At 41.5% G+C, this 24,584-nt stretch overlaps 1 protein-coding gene across 1 annotated transcript in view; it reads left to right on the top strand.

Moving 5' to 3' along the window:
• The window catches only part of LOC308108950 (receptor-type tyrosine-protein phosphatase gamma-like), a gene marked incomplete at its 5' end in the record, with an annotated part of 501,371 nt that overhangs the window by 50,295 nt on the left and 426,492 nt on the right, over positions 1-24,584 (top strand). The gene's annotated exons all lie outside the window — the stretch shown is intronic.

The raw sequence follows: 24,584 nt of genomic DNA, 5'->3' as shown, positions 1-24,584 counted from the left end.
CTCACACACGCCACACACTCCCCACTCCATTCCAATCAACGTCGACTTGTTCTCCTTCATTACTCTCAGCCAGGCAGCTGCTTCTCTTCCTCTCGTTCCCATTGTCTCATTTGTCTTTCTCACTCTCCGCTCTTCCTTATGTTTTAAATGCATAATCTCAGGCAGTTTACTCAATCTGGTGGGATTGGCGTTTGGTGGTGGAAGGTCTGCTGGAGGCCGGGCTCAATTCGTGGTTGATATGGGGGCTGTATTGAAAGTAATTGGCATTCAAAAGTGCATAAATGTTGCAGATTGCTCAGGAAAAGCTTGAAAAGACACATTTTTCCTTCTGTTAATAGCTGATTGCTCTAGTTGGATTGATTTCATTGAAAAGATCTGTCCAAAATAAATATGCAGCAAAACCAGTCAATAATAATAGATTTGATTATTAAAATATGAGCATATAGGTCTATTTGTGATGGGTTTGTGCGTTCATCCAACCCCATGGCTGCTTTATGTTTGTCATCTCTTCATAGCAACCTAAGGACTGGATGTGAAATGTTTGTGTTTATCGATTTGAAGATAATTTTGTTGTCCTCTCTTTCACTGCACAATTACTATTTATAAGTATAAAAGTTTTTATGATCTTGGCAAAAAGCAAACAAACCAAAAATTAATTGTATTGTACCTAATTCTTTTGAGATTTAACAACATAGAATAGAAAAGAAATACCTATTAACCCCTGAAGCAAACTCTCTGAAGGTCCTATATAATGCAAAATTCAAATAGTAATGGTTTAATATGTAATAAGTAATATGTGTCCCTATAGCTTGTACGAAGCCTCAGAAGTTAAGAAAGTCTGTCATCTCCTTCACTTGCTCATTCCACTTTTTAGTAAACGCATGCTCATACAGGAGATTTTCCCTTCATGATGTCATGTGGGGAAATACCCCCTCTCTCTGGTAGTGGATACTTACTTTGACCCTCCCACAGGTAGAATAAAACTTACAAAGTTCAGTGCTATACGGAATAAATTCAGTATAAGATGAGAAAACAGTAACAGTTAGCCTTACAGTTAGCACGGGATAGCGTTAGCTACTTGGTAGTAATTGTAACAAAACATGCTTCCTAACTAAGTAATATATTCAGATACGCGATATTATTAACTCACCATCTTCAGGAGCCTCTCCTTCTCAGTCACATTCTGCTTCAAACGAGTTGCACAACAGTGTTTATACAAGTCAAAGCAATAAATCAACCGTAAACTTTAGCGCATGGTACCAGTGTTTTTGATCAATTGGTTTTCCTGTTAAATGGTGACTGACTTTCTTTAGCATCCAATGTTGCTGCTGGTAACAGCATATATTAAAAATCAGACTATTAAAAGCTACGCCACTTCAAAAGCTCATTGTAAATGCTGTTAACAGCTAACAGCTCGGAGTTCTGTCTGCTTTTCAACATCTGTTATGAGCAGCAAAAAGGGATGCTAAAGGGTCACCAGTTAACAGCGAAACCACTTAATCTGAAACACCGGAACGCTCCTCCCCGAGACGACCTGGAGTCTGCGTGGACAGATACAGACACAGAAACACAAGCAGCCTGTTTTCAGTAGAGACACGAGAAGGACCTTTAGACTGGATGAAATTCAGGACCAAGGCTGGATTTGGCGCAATACACTTTGAATCTAATGTTGTTGGACGTCTGAGTTCGATGTGAAATTGTTGTAAAACTGTATATTATGGGACATTAAACACTCTTAATGATTAGACCTGCTGAACCACCTCCATGAAGCCAGTACAACTGAATATACAATAGAGTCAGGACATATATTGTTTTTGGTATTTCAGATCCAGCTGTGAAATCATTTTACACTAAATAAAGTAATCAATAGTTTTTTCTTCATCTCCTTCCTTCACAAGATCAGTTTGGACCAGTGGATTTACCAATAACTGGTAGTCACATACATTTTAACCAATATCATAATAACATTTCCCCAATAATTTAATAAACTAATACATAATTGACATAAAATATAATTTTAATATCTGCAGACAATAATGCAATATGAGGGGATTTCTTGTAAATAAGAGACTTTCTTACCATGGATATAGTGGATGTGATAGTCATATTGATATATTGAGGATACGTACTGTGCAGCTGTATTATTGTACAGCTTGTGTTATTGGCATGTTATTACATTATTGGTTGTCCACAGAAACACAGGAGAAACAGAACTGCATTAGATATGTGGATGTGTCAGACTGCTGCAGAAATAAATGTTCCTTTACTTGACTCATGTTTGTACTTCAACACGTAATAATTCAAGTTACTTCCATCTAACTTCCAAGTTGCTGCAGTCTATGTTTCCACCTCCGTCTTTCAGTTTTTTCTTGTAGACTGGGATTAACAATAACATAGGCTCATTATTGGAAGGATTTAGTGACCTCATCTACTAATTCCAACATTTTAAATACAGAACAGCCTGAAATGAGCGGACAGGTTGCTTTATTTCGCATGCATTTATAACACTTTATCAGTGATTACCAGGATAAACACTGCAGCCGCCTGGGTTCCATTTGTAATGAATGAATTAAAAGATTTCCCTGTTATGTAACAGCAGCGTTGCATTAAGAAGCTCCGGTGTGCTGTGTTTAATGACTTTAAAAGCTTCTGAATTCCCTCCTGTCTTGCATCGCCCCGATGACGCCTGCGTTATTTCGGACCCTGCTTTATTACCGCTGGCTGGCGTTGGACCGTGGTTGGTTCAGATTAAATGGATTTTCAGCGAGATTTCAGATCTATGGTTGAGCTGAGTCGCCTGCACCGTCACATCTTCACATTACAGCTTCTCCTGGTGAGGATTGTCCGGCGTTAAAAGCCTTCCTCTGAGAGCCGTCTACCTGTTTGTTGCTTTGTGGATGTGTGGGAGCGACATGTTTTTATTATCTCTTCCGCAGAGTCTAATTTCTACCACATATAGTTTTTAGTGACGGATTTCAAGTTGTGCTTAATTAAATCTTCAGATTGGCTGCGCCTCCAAACAGCCCGAGGGCGGAGACATCCAATTCTCCAAACTGTGATGAAGGCTGAACTTTTCTTCAAACTTTAATAGACATCAAATCAAACCGAGTGGAGGAGGAGCAGCGTGGAGACGTTTATCCTCCTGTGACTTTTACCAAATTGTATCGTCTCTGCAACGGATTTGCCAATTTGCACAGTGAAGAAACGTGTGTGTTGCTGACAGTACAAACGGTTCAGCTTGAATCAAATGCTTTTCTACATTGAACTGAGGTTTACCTTGATTTTCCATGTGTGATTGGTTTGTGATCTTTGTGGAGCTGCACGCAGCTCGGTGTGAACCCAGGAGGACGGGGAAACAATTTTTCACACTTTTATGGCCAATGCAAGTCTTGCTGATGTACATTTATAGTTTACATCCCCTGTAAACAGTCTGTGGCCCCGTGAACTCCTTTTAAGTGCTGCAAACCTGCTGCTCAGCTGAGTTGATCCTGGCTGAGAACACGTAAACTTCATATATCAGTGAGACACTGTCACTTCAGCATTAAAAAGGCAATTTCCCAACATCTCCTTCTGCTTTGAAATTTACTTTGCATTATGGACAGAGTGTGCACAATGTCTGTGTGTATGTGTGTGTGGATTACACACTCCTGATGATTAATTAGCTGTCATGGAGCAGTCTCTTCAATATTTGAAGAAACTCGGTAGGGAGCATAGCTTTGCCAACACCACACTTGTCACCATGGAAACCAATAGATTACAAGGTATTTGATCCACCGAGTATCCAACTCCTTCCATCACTTGTCACAGTTGTTTGAAATGCTTCAATTGTTATCACTATTTGAGACTGATGCACACACATTTTACAATTAGGGTAATGATGTCGTCAAAAACTGGCCGCGTTATGATGAAAATACTTTTTTTTGACATTTTCATGACCGAGACCTTGACCTTTGACCGAATCACTCACAAAATCTAACTGATTGGTCCTTAGATGATGACAAATCATCTCCGAAAATGTCATGCAATTCAGCTTAAGAGTTTTTGCGAAAATTGGTAAAATGCATATAAATAAATAAATAAATAAATAAATAAATAAATAAATAAATAAATAAATAAATAAATAAATAAATAACCAACCTTCGCCCAACTTTTGTTGGCAAAGGTCAGCAATCATTTGGTCAGCATATTAAAAAACCCTGTAATTCTTCTTTATTTGTCAGCTTTGAGAAAAGGTTGACATTTGGCTTAAACTGACGATATGTTATATAAGGGATGCTCGATTATATCCAAAATTTTAATGACTATTTATATATTTATATGATGATTAATACTGAAATCACGATCATTAATCACGATTGCTGTATTATTTCCATTTTGTCATTTCGAACTCTATGGCATTGTTTGTTTTTAACAAATGAGTAGGTCACCTGATAAAATTCCACATCATCAAATGAAAGACTGCAGATGCAGTAGAAAAATGTCAGGTGAAGACCAGAAACAATTTCCTAAAATTAATCGGTGTTATTGATTATGTTCGGAAAAACATTTTCATTGCACCTTCTATTTTAAATAAACATTATGGAAATAATTCTTTCAGTTCAAAATTAAATTTAAAATAGTGATAAATGTTAAATAATAATGTAATATTTAGCAATGGCTAACGAAAAATAATTGCATATGCAATCATGAAGTGATTAATGAAGTGATTCCTAATTCATGTCACTGTCTGCTCCCGATGTTACGTTTCACACTCACATCAGTCCACTGTTGAATAACTTGAGGCTGCTGCTGCATGGTGCGCTCGCTTGGTAGTTAAGCAGATTAATGAAGTCCTAACATTACGCTTGCCCCCTTGTGGTTGGCTGACTATTGTAAGTGCTTCATTTCATATTCAGCAGGATGCTAATATCGCCTACAAGCATGTTAATTTAATCGTGGCAGTCCAAATCGTGATTATGATTGGAATATATGTTCAGCCCTGTTTTATATACTTTTTGAACCTTCCACTCTGTTCTTCTCTCACATGGACTCTCACATGGACAGTGCAGTATTTACACCAGGCCTGTCGTGGCACTGTTACATAAATACACAGAAATTCTAGACGACATAAAGCCATGTGGAAATAACTCCTATTCTTTTTTCCTTGAAAAACACAAATATAAGTTAATGTAAGTGAATAGACTAAACTTTGCTCACTGTTTGCCTTCAGACGCATCGTGTTGGTTCATTCTAGGTACACATTGATGTTTTTATCAAAAGACTGATGTGTTCTTAATCTTTTCAAAGTTATAACAGGAAACAGCTGGAAGTAAAGCATTAAAACATTAATTTGTATTAATATAGAGGAGTTTTATTTTGTATTATACCTTTATTAAGAGGTTTTAGTATTGGTACCCTTTAAAGATACTAAAGTGACCATTTATTTGGTTTCGTTTCCCCTGACTGGATCAGCCCTCTGAGGAGAACTACAGTCTTTCTGGTATTTTCCTCGAGCTAAGAATATTACTTCTAACCAAAACACTGCTCTTATATAGATATCTAACCAGTGTTTTTGAGCTGTTACTGCTGTGCCTGCTGTTAGGTGTTATTCTCCTTCTTTCTAGTTGTTATGCCACAGAGGTGCTTGCTGCACAGAACGCGCAGGAAAAAAACACAATTTTCACCCCGAGCGGCCCCATTTCTGCTTGGATGTTCCTGCAAAAGTCCAGAGTTACACCTGTGTTGTAAATGAAAGCTCAAGGCGAGACAAGGCCATTGAGAACGCAGACTAAGAAGAGCTCATGCTGCGTTAAAGACATAGAGTCTGCATTCAGAAGGAGAAGGTAGCGATCGTTTTGTGGGAGTTTAGAGAGGCAGAATATTCTCTGCACACTTCAGCCAGTTTTCATGAGTCAGTCGACCTTCTGTCCCAGAACTCCCGACGATGCGAGCTGTCCGGGCTGTCGGTAGGAGAGAAGCAGCTGGTGCCTCCATGTGTTTTTTGAGGACACACATGGCGATGGTCACCCCGGCTCCTCGGGCCAGCAGGGGGACTTGGCAGAGACCGGGACTTCACCCATCCAGCAAATCTGGACCAATAATCCCACTTGAAGTCTCATAGACTAGTCCTGGAACCAGCGCCGCCCGCTGTTTCTCTAACTTCTCCCACCACGTGTCCGTGTCTCCCGTCGGTGAAGTGGCGCCTCTCATGCGGCTCACCCTGAAGGATTTAGTGTTTCTGTTCCTGCTGAACTCATTACATGGTGTTTGCTGGGCCAAATGCTGCCTCTGTTCTCTTCCATCAATGTTGAAGGTCTTTGTTTCAGTCAAAGTGGAGAAAACACGCTTGAAAAGCCGTGTTTAACTTTGCGAACAGCAAACCTTTATAACCACAGCCTTTATTGCTGTGGTGCTGTGAAGACCAAACAGACCTGTAAATATGTGTGCTTTGTCTGTCGACCCCCCCATAGTGGAAACATTCATAGAGGGGAGTTGGAGGGAGGCTGGAGGAGGGTGTAGTGGAGAGGTAGAGCTGGAGGAGGATATAGTGGAGAGGTAGAGCTGAGTGTCATCTGCATAACAGTGGAAATAGATGTTATATTTCCGGAAGATGTTGGAGAGGGGGAGAAGGTAGATTGTGAAGAGGAAAGGACCAAGAACAGAACCCTGCGGGACACCGGAAGTAACGGGGGATAGCTGTGATGTCACTGAGCAGAGTTGGATGAATTGGGTGCGGCCAGAGAAAGACGATTTAAACCAGTTGAAGGGTGAAGGCCTGTAATGGCAATTGAGGAGAGTCTATGGAAGAGGATGTTGTGTGAAATGGTGTCGAAGGCAGCACTCAGGTCGAACAGGATGAGGATGGTGAGGAGTCCGGTGTCTGCTGCCATGAGGAGGTCGTTTGTTATCTTTATGACGACTGTCTCTGTGCTGTGTTGGGGATGGAAGCCGGACTGAAACTGTTCATAAAGGTCAATGTTGGTGAGATGTGTGTGGTCTGGGATGAATCGGTTTTTCGAGAATTTTTGATATGAATGGGAGATTGGAGATGGAATGAATGTTATTGAAATTGTTGGGGTCTGAACCAGGTTTCTTGAGAGTAGGGGTTATTGCAGCTGATTTGAATAAAGTTGGAACAGTTCCAGTGGGGAGAGAGAGAGAGAGAGAGAGAGAGAGAGAGAGAGAGAGAGAGAGAGAGAGAGAGAGAGAGAGAGAGAGAGAGTAGATTATGACGGTTATTGTTGAGGTCAAAGAAGGGAGGCAAGCTTTGACAAGTGGGGTAGGTAGAGGGTCGATCTTTTTAAGAGGGCTGCGAAGCATATTGCAAAGATATCATCAACATTGCCATATAAATATCCCAAAAGGCAAATGGAACTGCCATTAATAATGTTTGATGAAGCCATCCTGCACTTGATTGTGTTTCACTTCATTATTTCAACATAATGACAACAGGAACACAAAACTCCAGAAAAATGACTGAAAACAAGTCACGCAACAAAAGTTGGTCATAAGATGAGTTAACTGTGATTTGGAAGAACAAGCATTATATACTTCACTGTGTTTGCAATACAGGAAAAAGTCATTGCATGTGTCATGTGGTCCAAATACAGCTCCGACCTGAAACAATCGGCAGGATCGATGGACATTAGGGAGAATGCTTCTCTTTCAATTCATTTCATTTCATTTCTTTTATTTGGATGGGACAATGCATATTAATGAACAAGCCATCTCTTCACGAGGTTACCATAAATATGCCGGATGTAGCACAAGGCTAATTTCCACCTGTAGGCCCACATTAAACCATACAACGTTACAAACATAAAAACAATGTGGTAAAACACATGTATCTACCATTCAACGCTAACAAAGAAGAGTCAGTTGTTCTGATCAAACAGTCCAGAGATATGAAGGTTCTGGATGGTCAACCTCTTGCCTAAAATTCAATACACACTGCGATTTCCAGGCGTCCCAGATGAAAGACATCAGTTGTTGGAGAATCGTGGCTCTAAATCGTTGGTCCTACTTCGCACCGTGAGGCCGGTTCGAGGACGGTCGTTGTCATGGTCTTTTGACCAAACACAACCTGCGATAAAATTCAGACAGTGTCAGATATTTGTGATGAATGCTGCTGCAACCTGTTTATTACGTTTACATGTAGTGTGTTTTGTTGGAAAATGAAAGACCATAACAGTAAATGCTAACGTATAATGCTACTAGATGCTAACAAGCATGGGCGGATCTACCAGGGTGGTACAGGAAGGCCACCCTAAAAGAAACCCTTGCCCCCCTTGCTGCAAACCCAGTGAGCAGTCAAGAATTTAAAGAAAAGTTATGGCCGATTTGACATTTACAAATGTAAACCTCCACTGTCCGACTGTAGTGAATGCAGCATGAGATACAACTAGAGTGGCAAGAGTTTGGAAAGTGCGAATAAATTTGTTATATGCATGTCTGCCATATGTTTCCACCCCTCAAAATATCCTGCCCCCCTCTCGCCACCGTATTAATATTTTTTGAATCTCTCCCTGCTAGAAAGTCCTGACTTCAAGCTCCCTTTGAAAAACTATCATCCCATGTTGACCTCTCTTTCCGAGCTATGACCACCTCCATATTCTCCTCCTCCTCCATTTTTGGGGGATTTCTCTCTGAACACATAAATGCTAGAATGGCGAGACTCCAATCACGTTGATGTTTAGGACGTGTTATGGTTGCGCAATCACCTTGACTTCAGCAGTGATTCAGCATGTCTTTATATCGTACGATCTGCACTCAGCAAACTTCATGTTGTGGTCTAAAGTTTGAATTGGTGCCGTTCTGTGTGGCGAGCTGTGAACTTTATTCGATTGTTGAAATCGTCCATAGGAGCCTGTAGATAATCATGATTGGTGCTCCACACTAAGAAAATTTTTTAAAACCAGGTTACGTAGAAAGTTCATCTTTATAGCATGAAGTCATCTGCAGTTTTACACATCGACGTGCTGCTGGAATCCTTCAGTCTTCTCCGTTCAGGGTGCTGGTTGATTTTCACATTTGCAGTAGTGTTGAGGGGGATTGCATCATGTCAAGAGGAGTTTCTGGTATTCTGCCAATCTTATGTAGGTTAATGTTAAAGCCAAAATATTCCAAACACTGGTCAACATGACAGAGTCTTGAGGAGGCTGAGACACACGGTCATCATCCTGATTCTTTGTTTCACCATTTCTTCAATGAGAACATGGTCAAAATATTAAATATTTCAAAATGACGAATTATGTGGCTCCTTCGTCCATTTTTAAAGATACCCTAGGATGGATAGGTGATTGTCTAGGTGTGTGTGTGTGTGTGTGTGTGTGTGTGTGTGTGTGTGTGTGTGTGTGTGTGTGTGTGTGTGTGTGTGTGTGTGTGGGCGCGCATGCATGTGTGTGTGTGTGTGTCATAATTCCTCCATGTCCCCCAGTCCAGCTCGCAGCCGTTTGCCATTTTTGCCGTTTCTTTGAAGCGAGCTGCCGGTTGTTTTGATGACGGAGGAAGAAGAAGGCCATGATTTGGATAGATATAAGATTATATTGTGTTTGAGAAGAGGCCTTTGATATCGCTGATAGTAACTTGGCTTCCTCGTCTTTGATTAGACATGAAAGCGCCATCGGCATAGTGGCGAGCTCTGTGTATTCCTTTCTCTCTGTTTTTTTTTTTTTTAATGACCATTTGCATTTTTGCATTTGCATAATATGTGGCAGTAAATAGAAGCCTTTGCTTTAGATCAAAAATATATTCATGCATTTATGTATATCTATCAGTGACTGCACAGAAAATTTTAAAAAAGTGGCTGTGTGATTGAGGCGAGCTGACATGAAAGCCAAATGAAAGTTTGATTGCAGCGGCGGTGGGATCTGGGCGGCGCTGGAGCCTTATCAGGGTGTTGCTGGTGATCCTGTTTGGCTTTGGCTGCGCAGCTTAGCTTTTTCAAACAACAAGCAACCAGGAAGCTGGCGGCTCCCGCCCGTCCTCTCCATTAAGCAATCGCTCCGATCAGTGAAACCACCGAGGTGAAGCCGTTGAACCCGAGAAGACATTCGGGTCTGGTTACACATCAACATGACATTTTCTTCAGGAGAAGTCACGATAATGAAAACGTGATTAATTATTTCATGAGAAAATGTTCAATCTTGTACTTTTAGTTTAGTTTAATTCATTAATTAATTTCATTCATTATAAAAATGTGTAATATTTGTTTCAATACAATACATTAGAGAACAAGAGTTTTAAAATTCCTGAATGAAAAGAAGCAGAAAGAAGATTAACTTATATACTCTGCTTGGTTATCTCAATTAATCCTTCCCATTGAAAATTTTAAGTAAATAGCAACTATATATAAAAAAATTATTATGATGTCCGAGAGACCGACAACGCTTCTCTCGCTTATATAGTTACATTCCTCCCAATAAAAACCTAATGAAAAATGAATAAATGAATAAATAAACACATAAACATGTTCATTCTTCTACCTCATTCCTTTGTATTTCAATAATAACCTGGTTTTAATAGTTTTTTTTAAATCAATAAACGTGTTGCAATTTTCTGCTTCAGTTTAGTGAAATGTACCTTCCCTTACTGCAGTCCTAATTTATTTATTTATCTATTTATTTTTTAGGTTTTCTGTACTTAAAACAACATTTCAGCATTGTGACACCTTAGTTTATAGTAAAACTGAAAAAAAAAGAGAATTATTGTAAAACAGGGTTAAAAATATTCCATTATTTTTATAGAAAGATCAACAAATAAATTTTTACATTTGTTGTAGGTATAATGTAGAAGATCTTTCCATTAATATTTAAAGACTTACCAGATATTTCAGTTATAAACCTTTGATAATCAATAGATATTAATATCCGGCTGGGAGGCTGAGGATCTTTATTCACTAATGTGATGCATAGGAGTTTATATTTTGAGTCGGAGTCCAGTTAGTCTTCAGTTGGACTGTTTACCCTCTTCATTCACTTCTATGTATTGATGTCATTTCCGGTCTTGATTCCCGTGCGGGAGTGGAGGGGGATGCTCGGAAAACGCTCTTTACACTCTGGACTCTTCTTTGAGTGTCTGTGCATATATGAGATCTGTTTCCTTTTCTGAACTCTGTCCTTCATTGGCACCCGGCTCTGCCCCAACGCCGGCACACGCGTCTATTATTTATGACGATATAAGTGAATTTTATCGATTTCTTTCTGATTGTTTTCACCATTGTGCCTCTGTTATAAAGAGAAAGAGTGAAATGCCAGAGGTCAGTCTGAGAGCTGTTAGCGCCACTACAGTGAGAGATGATGAAGGATGGCTTTTAATAGGATTTTTATACCAATGTCAATACTGATGCTGATTATGGATGCTTATTCTTTCATTTTATAGAGGTGCAGCAGTTCTTCTAACGGGATGTTTGGTGGGGAGAAGTGTCCTGTGATGGGCCTTTCTGATTGGTGGGTTGGGGTGAGTTACTTTCTGATCGGAATTCCTCTGACAGTCACACTGGGCTTTTCCACCAAAAAGAACCAGGAGTTAGTTCAGGGCTGGTGCCAGAACCAGTTCTTAAATGAGCACCGCCTAAGAACCGGTTCTTTTTCCACCGTTAGTGGAGCCCAGAGGGAGCCACGTCATTGCGTCACTCCAAAACATGATACGTCACTGATTTCAACAATTTCGCGCTGACAGCGCTCATCCAGGTACAAGGAGATGGACTGTATTCATTGGTTTAGTCTGGGTCGCTCCATCTCGTCTGACCTGAACCTCAGATGCAGACCAAAGAGCGAGAAAACATTACGTCTCTTCGTATCTCTATTCATGTTTTTCCACATCCGTCTTGCTTTAGTCCGGAGCCCCGGAGTGGACATAGAGGGGGAAAAAATAACACGTATATGAGTTTGGGGCTTGTTCTTCAACATTTGGGGGTTACATAGTGAATTTCTGCTCTTTTCACTCTATTTCTGGGTGTGTCTGAATCAAATGCTTCAACATCGGAGAGGAATGGAGGTGTAGAATGATAGAACGCAGCTCTAAAACTGTTTCCAATGGCAACCTACGTAAACACACTGATTCAAGTTCTCTTTCACATGAAGCCGTTAAAAGGCTCATTTTCTGCCTATAAAATCCAAGCTTTCATTTACAGTAGTATGTAGTTTGTTTTTTAGTTGCTGATGAACCAAAAGTATTTATTATAAAGAAGTTCTGTGGGTTAGAAAATAATATTGGAGCGTCTCGGAGCGGAGCGGAGCAGCCTCATACTGCATTGCTCAGCGGCTGCAGCGCCTTAGCCTGCGGTCAGAACGTGAAACAAGACCTGGACGTGACGTTAGTTATAATAATATTTTAAATGTTCTAGAGTATAGCCGACCTAGGTGACTGACTGCGGCGGACCACGGCAGCGCCCTCGAGAACCGCGTATCTGCGAACGTGAATTAAATAATCCCGTTGCCTCGTACTATTAACTTCAGGGAGCGACTTACTATATCGTTCCCATGCGTTATTTAAATTATTTTCTATATAACCAGAGCTCCAGAGCTCCGCATTCGCTGTAGATTTCAGAAAGCCGGTACAACCTCGCTTCCGCCTTGTAGATAGCGATAACTCCAGCGATAACTCCGCCCCCAGCTGATGACGCCGGACTTCTTTTACCGCTCTTTTTTTTTTTTCTCGGTTGGTGTCATATTCCACATATTTGCCCGACGATCTCCCACTGTGAAAAAAACTCAGAAAAACTCCTTTTGTTAGTTGACTCCCGTGTTTCTCTCGACATAATTGCTCGTCGCCGGCTGCACCTGAACCGAAGTTCACTTTAACGCTAAGTGGAGTAATGAGCCTGTGGAGACCAGCTCCACCTCCAATGGGCTACAAATAGATCCGAACCCGTAGAGAACGTCTGGCATGACACACCGCTGTGAAGCGCACCGAGACACGTCTAATGAAGGAGAATGTGTGCGTGCATGTATGTATATGTGTGAAGGAGGATGAGGGAGACAAATGAGTAGAAGAGCTAGAGGACGATCACTTCTTTACGTCAGGAAAAGTTACCACTAAAGTGTTGGAGTGACCATGAATTTGACTTAAGATAACGAACAAACATCTTTGCTGTTTCCTGTGTTTTTCTGGTGTTTGGGCTCATTGCAGCCTGTGATTGTGTCTGTAGACCATCGCTGAACAAACACTCAACATTTAGTCTGAGCTTGTTGGATTTCATTGTTACATCACTGAACATCTCGTGAATCATCATACATATTACTTTTTTATTTAGGGATGTCCCGATCCGATCAGTAGATATCGGATCGGGGCCGATATTAGTGATTTGTGAGTTATCGGGGATCGGCAAATCCAGCTGATCACCCCGCCGATCTAAAAAAAAAAAAAACGCGGTCCGCAACGTCACCTAATAACCACAACAATCACGGACTACAAGCTCTGGTTGAGCTGCAGAAGCTAGAAGCAGGCTGAGCGGGGCCATAGACCTATAAAACTAGAGTTATATACATCAGTATACGTGTTTATGTGCCGAAGTCTACTTCTAAATGTCTATGTGGTCTGTCTTCTTCTGCTTTTTTATTGTGTTTGGTGAGTCACAGCTTTAGCTTCAGACATCTTAGTTGCTCCAAAAATAGACTATTGAGTATCTTTGCAATAGCAATGTGAGTATCGGATCGGGAAAGTATCGGAATCGGCCGATACTCAATTCTGAAAAATCGGATCGGTATCGGGGGCAAAAAAGTGTGATCGGGACATCCCTAATTTTATTCCTTTCATGCAAGTGGAAGCAGAAACTGTACATTAATGCATTTGACATTCAACAAACACTTCCATGATTGGAGCAGCAAGAAGTAAATATTTACTATATTTGTCTGCCCCTTAGTTGAAAAAAAAAAAAAAAAAAAGAAGTTCTGAGATCACTTACGGTTGATTTTCTGTAGCCTACATCATCAACACAATGACGATAGAAACAACAAAACAGACAAACAAATAACCCAAGCAGTACAAGTTTACAAAAACATTTGATCGTTAACATCCAGTTTAAATTATAAGTCCAGACAATGTTTTCTGCATCGGTACACTTCTTCTTTTTTTTTTTTAATGAATCATTGATTCATTACTCATCTGCTTTTTCAAAATCTAATCTATAAAACGTATTTACGTCATTTCTAAACCTCGGACTGCTGGCTGCTACTCATAAATTCACATCAAGCTGGATTATTTTCACTGTGTCACACTGACACTGCTGATTAAATATCTTAACACTTAAAAACTCCCTGTGGCTATCATGCAGTACACTCTGTATAATAATCCATTGAGATTATTCAGTCAGCTCCCTGCTGTTCAACTAACTGTTTGCTTTTTATGAAGGTTTGCTTATAAATTATGTGTGAAGCTTTTATGGAGGAAACTGAAGCAGCTTCAATGAAGAACATCAGAAAATGTATCAATGGCACCAACACATCTCAGTGTGGTTGTTAGTAAAGCCGATGAGTTGACGGATGAATTTCCTCCCTTTGATGAAATAGCCACTTTGCAAGGCCTTTCTCCTGAAATGGAACCAAAGTTTGGAGTCTTTGTGCTGCTGGAGTGACATGTTCCCTGCTCGCTGCGCTGATGATTGACGTCACCACCAACGTTATCTACGTAACTAGCGTGACCACCTCATTCGCTGCTACTGGAAACAATAAGGGAATCGTTTGCTAAATTGGCGAACGATTTCTATGAATTGAAACTGGAGTTCTCAACTACAACTGGTTTTCCATTCCCGTCCCGATACAACAGTCCTGATAATATCACAGCAACAAGAAAAACACAATGGAAATAGTGCAAATAGTACAAATGCAATGCCAAACAATGCTTCTCTTATATTTCCTTCGTACGGATGGGCTCTTTTTGGACTGAGCCTCTCTAATCTAACACTGGACACATATGAAAATCGTCACACACGTCAACACAAACAGTTAATTGAAGGCTTACCAACTTGTTTTTGGACTGTGGCCATGACACTCAACGTTGATTTAAACCAACTTCATCCAGAAAATATAGTGTGTGATTACACAATTCATCTACGTACACACCTCATGAGGAAACACGACCTTGATGGAATGTGAAAGACTGCAGGAATGTCACCACTTCAAAATGTTTATATCGTTGGATAAATCTACTGGACAGTTTGAGTTTGTTTGTACAAATAAGGACCAGATATAGTCAAATATTGCAAAGTGAACAATTCAGATATTGCAATAGTTCCTGTATACTTCTTCTGTTTGCATTAAACTTCAGTCATCTTATAAAATATATTTATATTGATCAAATATGTTTAAATTTAATAATTTCAGGCACTAAAACATTGCTGTGGTTCATGAACCAAAATCCTAATTCCTCTCTGTGTTTTAAGACTTAATGTTGATTCACTTAATACAGAGATGATTTCTTATCAACAGAGTGATAAACAGAATAAACTTGATAAATGAGTGTGCAGAAAACAACCTTCTGTATCCAGGTCCAACCAATCAAACTGGGCTCTGTCCTTCCTTTTGTTTATTCCATTGTGCTGCTGACGCCAAGTCAACCTTGAGAGATTAGCTTTCTGTTGTAGCCACATCGACTGCGAGCGGCTCCGAGGTCTCGGGTCAGAAGTCAAGAGGTGTGGGATTAGCTTTAACTTCTCCTTCTGCCGGGCGTCTGTTGGCTTGTTTATCCTCCGTTGACTTGCTCTAAAGCTGAAATCTCTCCGTGTCCTTGAAGTTTGACCCTTTTTGTCTCTGTTTCAGTCTCCTTTTTCTGCAGGAACAGGGTAATGTGCATATTTATGTTGCAGTGATGCATTGCGTGTGTTCGCCTCTTGTTAACCAGTTGTAGTGTTTTTTTTTGTTCTTTTTGCAGTTCTCACTCCTGCACAAACATCCCAACACAAACGACAAAATCTTGTCACGTTGGATGATTCATAGAGACGAAGGTTAATCAATCAACGCGAGCGGCATCGTGTTGGGGCGAGTGTGCATGTGCGTGCACGTGCGGCGTGTGCACATGTGGATTAGAGTGCAGGCATGAGAGTGTGAGACAGCGGCCTGATGTGTTCATCAATCATGCTGTAACCAGTCTTTATTTATTTGCATTTAGCAGGCTCAGATGGAAGATGGGTTTTATGCACTTGGCAGTTTGACCACAATCACCCCCCGCACCCCTCCGCCCCCCCGCCAGCCTGTTTTCTCCCTTTCCATTTCCCTCCCCATTTTCTTTCAATCTGTCCTTAATGCTCCTTCCATCCTAATGGAAAACACCAATGCCTGTTTTCCTTTGTTTCCCGTGTGCACTTCCTGCATTCTGGACTCCAATTTGTCTCTTGACTAGTCCAACGTCTACATTTTTGTTTTCTCTGGCAAGTGGTAGCATTTCTGTTTATAAGCTAGTCATTATCATTGATCGGCTCAAAGCAGCGAGGATAACTAATAAAGTTAGTTCATTAGTCAGTCAGTTGCAGTTGCAAATATTGGTTTTAGTTAGCCAGATGCAGTGTGAATGATTAATAAAGTTATAAACCACAGGCTCAGGCTGAGGAGGGAACCTCGCTGGTCAATTCAGTGTGTCGTTGACGGAGTTTAATCAAATCACAGTAACTGAAGCAATGATGTCACTGATATAATTCTTTAGCACCAAAAACAACACAGACTTTCAGCAGAAACAGACTCAGAAGTGGAGACTAACCACTGCTCCACCATCCGAAGTCTCCATTTCAAATAAAAAGCCAAGTAGAAATCGATCCATCCGTCAGTCTGTTTACAGACATTTTTAACCTGATTTTGTTTGAGTGGAGTAAATATTTCAGTGGTTTTAATTCCTGTCACGTCTGTTGACTTGTCACATGACTTCTTCACAACGACACAGATTTATAGGAATATATTCACATGAAGTCAGCTTTGGCTGGACCAACGATTCAAAGTAACTACTATGTACTTATGAACATCTATATAAAGGGCCACAAACACATCCGCATGCAAAAAGGTTTTTCTGTCCAGATTCAGCACTTTGGTCATCAATAGCAAGTCTCAATGACCAAAAGATAAGATGGTGTCACTGCTGAAAAGTATGTATATGCTTCTAAATATATGTATTTCAGAACGTTAGCGATTAGACCACAGTTGTTTTGACTGTATCTGCCTGTCTGCTGCTGCCTTTATACAAGCCACTATTGACCTTTCACTATCCCGACTGATGCTAATGGCTATTTACATTTGCCTCGGCAGCACTTCCAACAAAACAGAGTTTGATTACATGTTTAGATGGGAGAAGAATTACCCTCAGCTTATGCTGTCATAGCGCAGCGATAAGCTGTAATAATGCCAGCGTCTGTTGGGGAAAATAAAAGCAGCTCGACGCTAATGCCTCTCTCCGGAATTATATTTATATCTCAAATCTCTCCTTTTGTTCTCCATCTTTTCTTTTAGTGTCAAAGGGATGAGTGGACTGAGGTTAAGTATATAATTTACTCCCCAAGTCATTCATCCCGCGCTTATTGATTCCATCTCAAATTTAACTTTCAGATCGGCACCGACTCCATTAGAAAGTAATAACTGGCTGGGTCAATAAGTGGGAGCTCTACCAGTAATGTGTAGATTGAATGTAGGTTTATTGGAATGCACCATTAAGCGCTGGCGGGATTGTGCGGTCGGGGGGGCGGAGGTGGAGAGGGGGGGTGTCAGCGGAGGGGGCGTACATCTATCATCCTGTCCTGTGTTCAGTCAACGGTGATGGGAACAGAATAGGGGACAAAGCACTCCTCCAGTAAATTCATCATCTCCTCATTTTTATCTCCCCTTTAATGGCAAGTCTCAAGGAGGAGAGGGGTCGCGGTGTGTGTGTGTGTTGGTGTGTGTGTGTGTTGGTGTGTGTGTGTTGGTGTGTGTGTATTATACCTTCCAGTGAAATATGGCCGCGCTGTCAGTCATACCCAATCAGGAATGAGACGTCATTCTCCTTCCTCCATGCTCCACGCACTGGAGACAGAAGGATGGAGATACGGCAGCTGATGATTGGGGTTCGGCCGTGACACATTTATGAGTGGATATAGGTTATAGATGAGGAGGCGGAGGCGGAAAATGCAAATGAAATGAAATGAGAATGAAGAAAATTTAAGCCACACCGAAATGAGCTCTTGGTTAAATAGTTGACTTCCTGCTCGATGACTGAGTGTGAAAATCGTCGAAAACAAAACAGAAGAATTGAAGAGTTCGGGGTCAAACTTATTCACTACTTACTCAAAATACTCATTAAATTGAAATGATAAATGATCAGTGCATCTCACAAACTACCGCTGGATCCTAACTGCAGGTTAGACTGAACATCATCTCTCAGTCAACTTTGGCTTTTACAAAATGGTTTCTACTCTTATTGGTTTCTACAATCATTCAGCACAGCTGCTTTTATCTGCATCTTATGGTGGCAGAACAGTTATAAACCTGTGTAATGAGTGAGAGCTTTTGGATGTTTATTTTGACGTTCCTTCAATTTTAATATCTGGAAGATCTTCTGAGTTCCTGTGTATCTTTGACTGATTGCGCCATCAAGCTGCAGAACTCCTGGGAGCGACTATATGAACACAAAGCTCTACTTAACTGCTTTCTTTTTGAAATATAGACATCATAAACAGTCCAACAGTCATAATTAGACATATGACATATCTTCTATCCTGCTTATCCTGTTCAGGGTCGCGTGGCACTGGAGCCGATCCCAGCGTGCGATGGGTGAGGACTGGACGGGTCACCAGTGTGTCACGGCACCGACACATACAGTATAGACAGACAGACAGACAACCACACACACCGAGGGTCAATTTAGTGTCACCAATTGACCTCACATGCATGTTTTTGGACTGTGGGAGGAAACTGAAGTACCTGGAGGAAACCCACACACACATGCAAACTCCACACAGAAAGGCCCCGTACTCGAACCACTTGTCGCGATGATGTGAGAGCGCTAACCACTGCGCCACCATGCGGCCCGCCGTCTTTTCATTCCTCGCTAAATGTTTACAGTTTAGAGTTTCTTGTGCAATCCGTCCGTCCTGTCGCCATCCTTCAGTCAGGACTCTCATCTGTCTTTTGAAACAGAATGCTTCTTGGCCATGACATTGAGGCGAGGATCAAACAGCTGAACGTGAATCTGTTGGCTTCTTGAAAACGGTCATCGCACTTTTCAGATCATTGAATGCCTGACCTGACCTGGATGGAAATCTTAGACTATAAAGTAGTTGGTTTGTTGTTAAAACATTCAATCAGGTCCACTGGACTTGGTCAGGAGGTTTCTTCTCTTATCCAACTGGCTGCATCACTTCCTGCTGGTTGGAAAATGTGTCGGCTTAAGAGCAGAGGTGAACAATTCTAGACCCGAAAGATCCTGATAACAAGCCAATCCAGGACTTCCAGGACTTCCAGGACTTCCAGGACCTCCAGGACTTCCAGGACTTCCAGGACCTCCAGGACCTCCAGGACTTCTAGAACCCCCAGGACCAGAAACGGTCTGGTCTACTCCCGGATATCCATCTGCACCTCAGTCACCCCACTCCTGCTCTTAAACATTTACTAATCCCAACCAATCCTGATGTTCTATAACCAGAGCTACACTGGCAATGAACGTCTCTCATCTGCTTTTGCTGCTTTGTTTCCTTACAGTTCATTTGTGGTATCATTGATTTCAGGTTACTGGAACTCCACAAGGGAAATTGAAGACAGGACGAGTGAAACTCGTCATTCTTCATCTGGGCAAAAACAAAGATCCATTTATTGTTTTGATTGGTGTGGAAATAACACAGTCTCACATTCATCCTGTGTTCTCAGTAGCAGCATGGATGGATAACGCATCACTTTGGTTCAAATAAAATAAAGACAGACTATAAATTAAAATAAAGGCAATAAAATTGGCGTGTGATTGGGACAAAACATCCTCATTAAGTCAGTTTACAGGATGCCCTATTGCTCAGTTCTTTTATTTGGTGCACAATAACCACACAGGTGAGTCGTGAAGACATCGGGTGCAGAAACCAGAGCTTCTCTCCCCTTTAGTGTCCTCGGCAGACTCTAATGTGGCAGAACTCACCCAATTTTGAACCATTTCAAAAATACTCTGCAAACTAATTCTAACAAGAAAAGCTTTTCTCTATGAAGTAGACACGCGTCTTCAAAACGTGTGACGCAGCTCTTGGTGTTGCTGACAAGGTGCTGCTTTCCTCCTCTTTTCCCTTTGAGCAATTTGAGCGTGATGAAGGGGAATTTCTCCTCCCTCAGGCTTATTAACGTCTTTGTTTGGAATATTGTGTCATAACGTCGTCGCAGGCATGAGAACAAAGTACAAGATCGCTCTATGATAGAAAGGTGGTGTTTACACTTCAGCTCCCTCTTGTGTGAAAAAAACTCCTAATTTATGTTTTATCAGAAGATGAGAATCTTCCAAAGACAACATAATGACAGGAATTTGTGTGGAATAATATCCCAAAAATTAATAATTGAAGAGAGCGCGTGCCAGAGCAAGTGGGAAAAGCGCCGTGCTTGCAGTGAAAGGGGTGTGGCCTCCGAGTTCACGCAAGTTCTTCTAGTAGTTTTTTCTGCTGCTGGCTGACATCAGGAAGCAAACTTTGTTCTTCTTCTTTTAGGATGATAAATAGGCCTTTACAGTGGTTCTTTTTATTTCCAGTAACTAGCCAAGTACACTACTAATTGAAGAAGCAAATCTTATCAAGTTAACCAATTCTCAATAGAACTGCACGTGATATTTTCAAGCATGTGTTTATCACTGTTGCCGTGGCGATAAGGAAGTCATACGTATACTAACGAGCAAGTGAGCATAACTCACAATAAAATACTTAGGAAAAAACAATGGATGAACCAGGTCACGTATCTTTTGACTGTCATGGTTACAAAAATTCTGAATGACTGATGAAACATGGAGTTGATGGCATCTGATTGATCTCATTTGGAAGCAAATTTGGTTGAATTTCATTACTTTGAGGACACATCTTCCTGAGCCAAAATTATCTTTTTTCTCCCGGGATTCTCAAAAAAAGTTCTGTCCACACGTCACTATGAACACGGCTCAACACGAGGCTTCGGGGCATGTAGTACACATACCAGACCTTTAGGGGTGCTGTGACTCACCAAACACAACAAAAATGCAGAAGAAGACACGGAGCACATAGAAATTTAGAAGTAGACCCCTGCTCATAAACTTCTTTATAACTCTAGTTTTATAGGTCTATGGCCCTTCTCCTCCTGCTGCTCGCGTCAGTAGCTTCTGCAGCTCAACCGGAGCTTGTGGTCTGTGATTGTTGTGGCTATTTGATGACATTAAGGACCACGGTGGGGGGAAGAGGGGGGCGATTACGTCATCTTTTTTCCATAGACGATCGTCTGGGTTTTAGAATTCCCCCACTCTGGGACTCCTGTTCAAAAAAAACATCGATGATCGGCCAAAAGCAACTCGTTTATGTGAACCGGCGTCCTGCTGTGGACGGCCCCTGAATACAGCAGGAAGTGATGAGAGTCTTACTCTAGCTTTAGTCTTTTCTACATGCTTTTGTATTTAATGGTGGTCGACCGGTTAGGTGGCGAACATGAGCTCCAGTACATGTGCGTTATTGAAATGTCACCGAGAGAAACGTCTGAATAAGCCAAACCGTTGGCACTTTTTCAATCCTCTGTAAGCGTTTTTCCAACGCCGTTATGGGAACAAACTTCCGTCAGCTCTTCTTTCACACAGACATGTTACATGTTACTCTCCTCCAATCAGTCTCCTCGCCACGCCGGTGTCGAGCGTGAGATGTGAGGTGTTTTATTCTATCAGACAGGATTTTACACACACGCACACGCGCGCGCACACACACACACACACACACTGAGCAGGGGAGCGGCTCACTCGGTGGGCCCACTGATAGGTGGGATTTCATCACTGACAGAACAGCTCCAACATCAAGAAGTGGAAAACGCCAAACCGGGCTCGCTCGTGGCATGACAGCCGCGGCGGCTTTGATCTCCACTCCTTCTTTAAACGACGGTTTTCTCCCATTACCTGAATTCAGTGGAGCCACTCTTTGTCAGTCTGGTGCGCTACTTTACTGAATAAATGATGCTTTTGAGGCACAATTGTTTCAAGGTTTGAGATTTAAAAGTTTGAGGAATCTGACCACAATCCTACATTTGCTCTCTTGATAAACTTTAATAGCCATGTGCTGGGAGGATTCCATTTTTTTTCTCCGTGAAAATTGAATTTTACGTTAGAAAACGGTTTGTTCTCACATCTCACTGGTGTGACAGAAACTCCCTCTATTGGCCGTTGTGAATATGACATGAGCAATGGATAAAATGAAATAACTGTCACTATCAGGACATGGACGCAGATCTGTATAAGCAATTTTGAAGTCAGATGTCAATGGTAAAGCCTAACGCTAATAAATTGTAAATGCCAGAATTATATGATTTGTGAGGAAAGACGTTAATCGATTCATTCTTCTAAAACATGGTTTGTTCTCTTGTTTTTCCCAGTTGAGACTGGGACCTTATTAGTTCCTACTTTGTAGATCAGATATCTGCATTTGGTGACGTCAACCTCTCTGAATTCGGTTTCATTAATCATTTTTCTTTCTTCTACCCGAAAACATTTGATTTGATTTATGATGCCCTGCTGATTGAAGTTCCCAAGATGACATTGGATGAACCACCTCAGACACACACTGACTCACATACAAGCCCCCTGCTACAACCCTCTACATTTGCTCCTTATACCCCTCATCCCCTTCATTTGCCCACTATACCACTCGTCTCTCTGTGTAATCCCACCAGGCTTCTCCCCAGAGAAATACCTTCACCAGGTAGCTTCCCTCTCCTCCCTCCTGTTTTCAATCTTTCCTTCCGAGCAGCTCCAGCCATCTATAACTTGTATTGAGCTCACCACTCCTCGACCTTATCACAAATAGCTGGGAGCAGGTTAACATTAAACGTCTAATTGACAGAATATCTATGCAATTCCAGAAGTCGGTCTGTCTGCGAGGCACCGATGCCTTGTTCAAGGAGCGTGTCGTAGCGAGACGCACCGCTAGCAATGAAGGAACACCCCCCCCCCCAAAAAAACCAGACAAATTAGGTTTTTCATGCTACATTGCTTAACTTCAGGTGTTTCATTTATTTTAGGGTTTTTTTTTTCACTCACAATATCAGATGATTTTGAAGTGGTTGATTATTTTGGATAGAATCTGAATCTGGAGGCTTCAAATAACACTTGTACGATAGTGATGATGATCAGCTTGTGAGAGTGAATAGGAAGAATTTCAAATACACCTGGGGGAGATTGTTTTTAATATTAGTTTTCTACAAGATGTTGTGGTCTGTGTGGTGAGGCAGGCTATGATAAATGCTGATTTGTGCCTGTGAGGTGAACATCGAAGCATCTGTTTTCATGTTGAAGTTGTTTTCACTTTATTGTCACATGCAACTATTTTGATAAAGGTGTATACTGTACATACCTCCTCTGTTCTTATCTGTCACTTTAAAGAGCTCGATGAAAACCAACAGCCGTAAGATAGTGTGTTATGACGGTGGATTGAACGACCTGTCAGTCCAGTTCTCTGGGAAAATGCAATGTTACAGGGTTTGATGTTGTTGAATAAATACATTGTAGATGGTAAAATGTGGCACGTTAAGTTCAGTCGTGTCCCACCACTGGGTGACTTCACAATGTGGTGCCTCAAATTTAGGGAAAAAAACAAACAACAATCATCACAACAAATCAGCCACAAATCTTTGATTTGAGCTTTAAAAGATGTTGTGATGAAGGGAATTTAATTAGATGAGGGAGGTAAGAAAAATACTACTATTAGTCTTTATCTGATCTATTAGCCTGAAACTGTTCCAGCTGTTCCAGCTACAACTATGTGTGCTGTGCTAAACTGTCTCCGCTCAAACAGTTTCCACATCACATCGATGCATCTTTATTTTCTGCTGCCTGCTTGAAATCTGATTGCTCGCTTTGGATGTTTTTGTGATCTGTAAAGTGGGTGAACTGCAACTCCAACATTTCAGTGCAGATAAAGACGACTCTGAGTGTTTTTGTTTTTAAAGTGCTGCCTGCTGACAGATGGCTTTCCTGTGAACAACGGCTTTGTCATTAGCCGTTAGCAGGCACTGAGCTTGGTGGCCGGTCTCGGGATCCAGCCCTCCAGAGCCATGTGCAGCAGGCTGTGAATTGGGGAAGGGGTCTGGTTGAGGAAGACCCCGAAGGAGGCGTTAATCGAATTTCTCGCTGTCCGGCACTCAAGCGCGTCCCCGCTGCTGAGGGATTATGCCCCGCAAACTCTCATTGCCTGCCAAAAATGCTGTTTATCGGCTCACTGAGGCCTTTTCAAACACACCTTTAAAGGCTCGGACAGCAGCAGCAGCAGCAGCAGCAGCAGCAGCAGCAGCAGCAGCAGCAGCAGCAGCAGCAGCAGCAGCAGCAGCAGCAGCAGCAGCAATGTGGGGTTCATCTTATCCACTCAAGTGTCTTAATCTTGTCAGCAGCTCTGCAGCCCGTCCAGTCAAGATCCCTCCATCTCTCTCCCACATTACAGTGCAGTGGTTGGCACGCGCAGCCCACAG

Source organism: Lipophrys pholis (assembly GCF_963383615.2).
Source record: "Lipophrys pholis genome assembly, chromosome: 4".
NCBI classification, from domain to species: Eukaryota; Metazoa; Chordata; class Actinopteri; order Blenniiformes; family Blenniidae; genus Lipophrys; species Lipophrys pholis.
Note: the sequence above shows the minus strand (reverse complement) of the source record. Positions and strands in the feature narration are given on the sequence as shown.